The following is an 8,667-nucleotide window of genomic DNA, read 5'->3' as shown; positions in this document are numbered from 1 at the left end:
ACTTCCCACCCATTACTTTAAAGCCATGCCCTCTTGTACTGAGCATTGGTGCCCTGGGAAAGAGGCGCTGGTTGTCCACTCTATCTATTCCTCTTAATATTTTATATACCTCTATAATGTCTCCCCTCATCCTCCTTCTCTCCAATGAGTAAAGCCCTAGCTCCTTTAGTCTCTCCTCATAACCCATACTCTCCAATCCAGGCAGCATCCTGGTAAATCTCCTCTGCACCCTTTCCAACGCCTCCACATCCTTCCTATAATGAGGCGACCAGAACTGGACACAGTACTCTAAGTGTGGTCTAACCAGAGTTTTGTAAAGCTGCATCATCATTTCACAGCTCTTAAACTCGATCCCATGACTTCTGAAAGCTAACATCCCATATGCTTTCTTAACTACCCTATCCACCTGTGTGGCAACTTTCAGTGATCTGTGGATATGAACCCCCAGATCCCTCTGCTCCTCTACACTGCCCAGAATCCTGCCATTTACCTTGTACTCCACCTTGGAGTTTGTCCTTCCAAAGTGTACCACCTCACACTTCTCTGGATTGAACTCCATCTGCCACTTCTCAGTCCAGCTCTGCATCCTATTGATATCCCTCTGCAAGCTTCGACAGCCCTCCACACCATCCACAGCACCACCGATCTTTGCGTCATCTGCAAACTTGTTAACCCAGCCTTCCGCCCCTTCATCTAAGTCATTAATAAATATCACAAAAAATAGAGGTCCCAGAACTGATCCCTGTGGGACACCACTAGTCACAACCCTCCAATCCAAATGCACTCCCTCCACCATAACTCTCTGCTTTCTACAGGCAAGCCAATTCTGAATCCACATGGCCAAGCCTCCCTGGATCCCTTAGCCTCTGACCTTCTGAAGAAGCATACCATGCGGAACCTTGTCAAACATCTTACTAAAATCCATGTAGACCACATCTACTGCACTACCCTCATCAATCTTCCTGGTCACCTCCTCAAAGAACCCTATCAGACTTGTGAGACAAGAGCTTCCCTTCACAAATCCATGCTGGCTGTCCCTAATCAGTCCATGATTCTCTAAATGCTCATAGATCCTATCTCTAAAAATCCTTTCCAACAGCTTACCCACCACAGACGTAAGACTCACTGGTCTGTAATTCCCTGGACTATCCCTACTACCTTTTTTGAATAAGGGGACAACATTTGGCACCCTCCAATCCTCCGGTACCATCCCTGTGGACAACGAGGACTCAAAGATCCTAGCCAACAGTTCAGCAATCTCCTGCCTCATCTCACGAAGCAGCCTGAGGAATATTCCGTTAGGCCCTGGGGATTTATCTGTCCTAATATTTTCTAACAGCTCCAACAGATCCTCTCTTTTGATATCTACATACTCCAGAACATTACCTTTACCAACACTGTCCTCAGCATCATCAAGACCCCTCTCCTTGGTGAATACTGAAGAGAAGTATTCATTGAGAACCTCACCTACTTCCACAGCTTCCAGGCACATCTTCCCACCTTTAACTTTAATCGGACCCACCTTTACTCTAGCCATCCTGCTCTTCACGTATGAGTAAAAAGCCTTGGGATTCTCCTTAACCCTACTCGCCAAAGCTTTTTCATGTCCCCTTCTCATTCTCCTCAGCCCCTTCTTAATTTCCCTCCTTGCTACTCTATATTCCTCACAAGCCCTGTCTAATCCTTGCTGCTTACACCTTATGTATGCTGCCTTCTTCTTCCTAACTAGTTGTTCCACCTTCCTTGTCACCCATGGTTCCTTCACCCTGCCATTCCTTCTCTGCCTCACTGGGACAAATTTATCCCTAACATGCTGCAAGAGATCCCTGAACATCGACCACATCTCTATAGTACATTTCCCCTCTAAAATGTCATCCCAATTTACACTCTCAAGTTCTTTTGCCAATTAAATATCTTCCCGTCCTCTTTGCTCCTATCCCTGTCCATGACAATGCTAAAGGTTATGGAGCAATGGTCACTGTCCCCCAAATGCTCACCCTCCGAGAGATCTGCCACCTGACCCGGTTCATTACCTAAAACTAGATCTAATATGGCATTCCCTCTAGTTGGCCTCTCAACATACTGTGACAGGAATCCGTCCCATCCACACTTAACAAACTCCGCCCCGTCTAAACCTTTGGCACTAAGCAGGTGCCAATCAATACTTGGGAAGTTGAAGTCTCCCATTATAACAACCCTGTTATTTTTGCTTCTCTCCAAACACTGCCTGCCAATCTGCTCCTCAGTATCCCTACTGCTACCAGGTTGCCTATAGAATACTCCCAGTAGAGTATCTGCTCCTTTCTTGTTCCTAACTTCCACTCATATTGACTCTAGAGAGGATCCTTCAACATTATCAACCCTTTCTGCCGCTGTAATAGTGTCCCTGACCAGTATCACCAACCCTCCCCCTCTTCTCCCCCCCTCCCTATCCCATTTAAAACACTGAAAACCAGGAATATTCAATATCCATTCCTTTCTTTTTCAATCTTTCTATTATTTTTCAAATTAATACAGATTAATATATCAATGTTTATACATGTAATACAAAGAGATCAGGAGAACAATCATGACATGAATAATCATAAAGAAAAATAAAGTATAAAAAAAATCTGTAGATCCAACGATCTGTTAGTGAATGAATATAATACAAAAGAAAAAGATTTATTATAAAATATAAAAGAAAGAAAAAAAACCCAAAATAATAAGAAAAATTATAAACAATATATCAAACCAAACTAAGCTAAAGAAAAAAAAATCAAAAAAAAACAGAAAGAAAGACTGGACTAAAATTTCTCAATAGAAACAGCGCAATATTACATCGTCAACTCTGTTCCTCTCTGGTGTGAGTCTCCTGAACAAAAATGATCTGAGCATTTAATCTATGAAAAACTTTAAAGATCTTCTTGCGCTTAAGCAAATTGTTTAAGCCGTTAACATTCCATGAAATAAAATTAATAGTCTTATTGTCACGAACCAGCAACAAATGAAACACACTGAGTCATGATTCAGTATTAAAAGCTATTTTATTAATCACTACTTATGATAATAAGAAAAATAAAAGTAAAAATGTTAGTATGTTAGAAGTAAAAATGTTAAACCTTGAACATTAACCCCAAAAACTAAACTCGTCATGTGTGTGTGGCAAAGTCCCAAACTCCAAGTCCAAGAATCTTGAAGTTCAGTTCCGCAAGCCATAAGGTGAAACATGAGCAAAGGCTTCTTCAACAACCACCGTTGTCTGAAGATAAGACGTGGATGTAGAGAACATAGAGAGAGTAATTACGAAATCCAAATGTTCCACGATGGAACCCAAACGACACTTCAGTGTTTACTCGGTAGTGACTTCCTCACCCCGAAAAGCATCCGAATCGTGGTCGTCCACACAAATACCTGTTTCCTTCTACAGGTCAGCAACAAAGTGAACTCCACCGGATTACTTCCAATTTCCATATGTGGATTGCAGTGACAGACACAGTTATTGTTTCTCATCCATCGATAGAGAAACTAGCAGGCTGGTGTCTCTCTCCCTTTTCTCTCTCTCTCTCTCTCTCTGACTGACTTCGACTGACCTCTTCAACAATGTCATTACGTCCTTTATCTTCTGTTGACGTAAGCATGCCACACACACACACACACACACACACACTACTACTCTATCTTAAAGGGACATTCACCGAGTCCATAACACTTATCCATTTTAACAGATTAAAAAACATATGGTATGTAAAGGGTTAATCTTGGTGTCTACGGATCTTACCAACAGGAAGAATTAAAAAAGTTCAAAGAGGAAACGGATATGATGACAATTTAGGAAAATTTGTAGTTTAGCCCAGAAGAAAAAAAACCTAGAAACAGCCCCACCCCCCTCCCCCAATAGCCCGAAAACTGGCCAGTAGACAGCCAGAAAGCTACCCACTAATTGAATTAACCCCAATTCTATTGGTGGCGGTAGTCCAAATTAACAAATATATAAACCACTCATGTTTAGACTAAGAATGAACAAGATAACCCAAACAGAGATATCAAAATAACAACAAAGTTATGGAATTAAAACAGAGCCAAAGGGCATTAACAGTCAACATTTAAAGAATACATTTTAATAATTATTTCAGAAAGAAAGCAAACCATCAGTCATTTGGTTAATTTTTTAATTATAATAAAAACAAAACATTAAAATATTAAAAGAAGAAAAAAGAGAGGTTTAAATCTAAAAATTAATTAGATAATAAAGTGAGTAATTAGTAAATCAAAGGAAAAACACTGTATCTCTTCTGCATTTCTTAGCTTTTAAAATTAAAAGCTGGTTCAAAAGAAACTGCTCGGCCTCTTGAACAGATTTAAACCATTTACGAGATTTATCAGGTCGAGTAATTCTGAGCCTTGCTGGGAATAATAATGCAGGATGATAATTGCTTTGATAGAGACGAGCCATAATTGGTTTATAGGTCAGCCTTTCTTTCATAACTTCTGGGGCGTAATCTTCAACTATTCGAAACTTCCATTGTTTAAATTGAATCATTCCACGATGACAAGCAGTACGAACCAAGAGTTCCTTGATGCTGACAAAATGAAATCTCAAAATTACTGGCCGAGGTTTTTGATCCGGAGCAGGTTTGAATCTTAATGTTCTATGAGCTCTGTCCAGAATGGGGTCAGCAGGGAACATATCAGAGCTGAACACATCGAACAAAAGTTTAGAAAAGAATTCCGTGGGGTTACCAGTCTTGGTGTCTTCTGGAAAGTTGATGATTCCTAAATTTTTCCTCCTGCTGCGTCCTTCCAGGTCGATGATCCTCTGTTGTTGCTTTTCAAGGTTTTGCTTGGTCGTAATTAAAGCTTTTTCAAGTGAATGAAGTTTGGCATCTCTTTCTTTACCAGCTTAGTCGAGTTCAGCAATTAGTTGCCTTTGTTTGGCATTCCCCTGGACAAGAATATTTTGTTTTTCTTCAAAGTCCTATAAAATGGACTTCAATTCAGCAAAGCTCTGGTCAAACTTTCTATCCAGATTAGAAATAGTTTCCAAAGTAGGTTGGTCTCCATTACCTTTACCATTAGCTGACGCTTTAGATCTGGTATTTATTTTAGCAGTTAAAAGTCAAGATTAAACTTGTGCCAGTATTGTAAAAAACTTATTAAAGAGTGGTAAATAATAGATTGAAAAGTACTTGGACCAAAGCCAAGTTATGACTTAGTCCATCGAGCGCCACCAACAGACTCCCCTCAATATCCATTCTTGCCTTGATGTCAGCCATGTCTCTGTGATAGCCACAATATTGTAGTCCCATGTAATTATCCAAGCTAAGACTATCCAACCCCTTCCTCCTACATACCCCCTATTTTAAATTCCTCCATATGCTTATCTAACAACCTCTTGAACTTTAATTTTAATAAGAGGGGAAAGATTTGAATGAGACCTGAGGGGCAAATTTTTCATGCAGAGGATGGAATAAGCTGCCAGAGGAAGTGGTTGAGGCCGGTACAATAATATCATTTAAGAAGCACTATATATTCAGCCATTGGCAATGTCCTGTACCTTAGTTTTAACTGCAGTTTCTTATTCTTTGCTCTGTTAATTGTCAGTTCCTGCCACGTTCATGCAGACTTCCGAACATGGAGGGGTGGGGCTTAGAGGAATATGGGCCGAATGCAGGAAATTGGGACTAGCTGGGTGGGCACCGTGGTCTGCATAGACTCGTTGGGCTGAAGGGCCTGTATCCTTGCTGTGTTTCTCTCTGACCAGGAACTTTGACTGCCTGCTTTTCTCCATGGATGCTGCCTGGCCTGCTGAGTTCCTCTAGTTTCATCGAGATTCCAGCATCTGCAGTCCTTTGTTTCTCTGTTCTCTGACTCTCCATGTACAGATATTGGTTGTGACAACAGGAGTGGAAGCGATGGGATGATTGAGATGCACTGAAGGTCAGTGAAAAGATGAAGGGAATCAATAAAAGGTAACATGAATAAGATCTTCCCCAATTTCTGCTAGGTTACAGATGGGGATACGGCTATATATTCAGCCATTGGCAATGTCCTGTACCTTAGTTTTCACTGCAGTTTCTTATTCTTTGCTCTGTTAATTGCCAGTTCCTGCCACATTTGTGCAGACTTCTGAACACTTCCCCTTCATCAGGGAAATGCCTTTTGAAAGAAAGTGTCTTTCTTCAAGGCAGGGAGGTGGGGTTGAAGTCCTTTCTGTAGACTGTGCTCACAGTGCAGGATCGGCATGATGAATAATCAGCGGGTGCACTTACTTCATTCTACCAACCCACTTGCAGACAGACCTTTGTTCATTGCCTGCTATTTCTGCAGAAGCTTTCCTGCAGCAAAATCATTCTGTCAGATGACAGTAAATGGGATCAGTGTCAATGGGTACTTGATAGTTGGCACGGACAAGGTGGGTCAAAGGCCTGTTTCTGTGTTGTATGACTCTGAATTCTTGGAAATGAAACAAGAATGGTGCAAAAATGCTGGTTGATTGCTGTTGCAAGATACACATGAAAAATGCTTCATGAGGATTTCTGTAGCCTATGTCATGATAGATTGTGTGGTGGAATTAGCTCACTCCATTGTGCTGTTCAGATTCTGGATTGATATTGGGTTTACAACTGGAGCCAGGAACTGGGAATGGAGCCAGGCTCAGGAGCAGGTGACTAGAATGTAGTCAGGAGCAGGAAGGTGGTGAGAAGCCAGGAGGGAGGCAGGGGGCCATGGTTCCTGGTAAACCTACATTAGCATAATGCTATTACAACGCCAGCGACCCGGGGTTCAATTCTGGCCGCTGTCTGTAAGGAGTTTGTACGTTCTCCCCGCATCTGCGTGGGTTTCTTCCGGGTGCTCCGGTTTCTTCCCACATTCCAAAGACGCACGGGTTAGGAAGTTGTGGGCATGCTGTGTTGGCGCCGGAAGCGTGGTGACACTTGTGGGCTTCCCCCAGAATATTCCACGCAAAAGATGCATTTCACTGTGTGTTTCGATATACATGTGACAAATAAAGAAACCTTGTCTCTTTTATCTTATATCCTTTCTATAATGTCTGACCAGAATTGAATGTAATACTCCAGATGTGGCCTCACCAGAGTTTTATAAAGCTGCAACATAACTTCCTGACTCTTGAACTCAATACCTCGACTGATAAAGGCAAGCATTCCATACGCCTTTACCATATGATTCTTCTGAATCAACTTCAAGCCTCCCAACTGCCTCACTTTGGACACCACCCCCCCGCCAATCTAGCTTAAATCCTCCCTAGTAGAACTAACAAATCTGCCCCCCAGGATATTGGTCCCCCTCCAGTTCAGGTGTAACCTGTCTCTCTGTCCCAGAAGAGGTCCCAATGGTCCGAAAAACAAACCCTGCCCCCTGCACCAACCCCTCAGCCACACATTCACCATTCTTACCCTCACTAGCACGTGGCACAGGGAGTGATCCAGAGATTACTACCCTCGAGGTCTTGCTTTTTAACATCTTTCCTAACTCCCTATATTCACTCCGCAGGACCTCATATCTTTCTCTACCTATGTCATTTGTGCCAACTTGCACAATGACTTCTGGCTGCTCACCCTCCCTCTTGAGAAATGTTCTGCAACCGCTCAGAGACATCCTCGACCCTGGCACCAGGGAGGCAACACACCACCCTGGAGCCCCTTTTGCGGCCATGGAATCTCCTGTCTGTCCCCCTAACTGTTGAGTTTCCCATCACTCTAGTCCTGTCTGCCTTCCCTGCTGAGCCTCAGAGCTGGCTGCTGCTGCTGCCTTCTCCTGAATGGTCATCTCCCCCACAACAGTATCCAAAACAGTATACTTGCCTTTCAGGCGAATAGCCAGAGAGGAATCCTGCACTATCTGTCTTCCCTCTCATCCTTTCCTGGTGGTCACCCAACTACCTGTAGTGTGTATTTTAGGCAAGACCACCTCACTGAAACTCTCAGCATCCCAGAAGGATAGATAGTCGGGATCTTTTTTTCCCAGGACAGGGGAGTCAAGAAGTAGATGGCACTGGGTTAAAGTGAGAGGGGAGGAATTTAAAGATCTGAGGTGTAGATTTTGCGCATGGTGAAGGGTACATGGAACGAGCTTCCAGAGGAGGTGGTGGAGGTAGATACAATTTCAACATTTAAAAGACATTTGAACAGGTACATGGGTAGGCAAGGTTTCGAGGGATCTGGGCCTAATGCGATCAAATGTGATTAGTGTAGACAGGCATCTCGGTTGCATGGATGAGATGGGCTGAAAGGACCTGTTTCGGTGTTATATGACTCAGTGATACAAACGAGGTGGTGGGTACACCATCTTCTGGAGTGATAGACTGGAAGAGGAAGGCACTTCCACGGAGTGAGCTCAGTCATCATGGATGAGCTGGTCCTGTGGAATTAGTGAAGGCTCTATGATCCTTCAGCACATTTTAATATGGAACCAACACACCATGGTACACACACTCCACACTGGATGCCTCAGAAGGCCCAAAGGAGGACTTCTACCCCGACTAAGACAGACAAGCTGATCCTTCTGGGTGACAATACTAGTGTGGGAGGAGGCACAACCTTCTGCCAAAGCGTGACCAACAAGGCTAACTCTAATAGCATCTTTCTCTTGGAACAGGGCCTTATCATAATAAAACACCCTGAAGCCTGAAGTCCTACACCACCAGGTTCAAGGACAGCTACTTCC

This window comes from Pristis pectinata, chromosome 16, assembly GCF_009764475.1.
Source record: "Pristis pectinata isolate sPriPec2 chromosome 16, sPriPec2.1.pri, whole genome shotgun sequence".
Lineage (NCBI taxonomy): Eukaryota > Metazoa > Chordata > Chondrichthyes > Rhinopristiformes > Pristidae > Pristis > Pristis pectinata.
The sequence above is the reverse complement of the archived record's forward strand: the minus strand, read 5'-3'. Positions refer to the sequence as shown.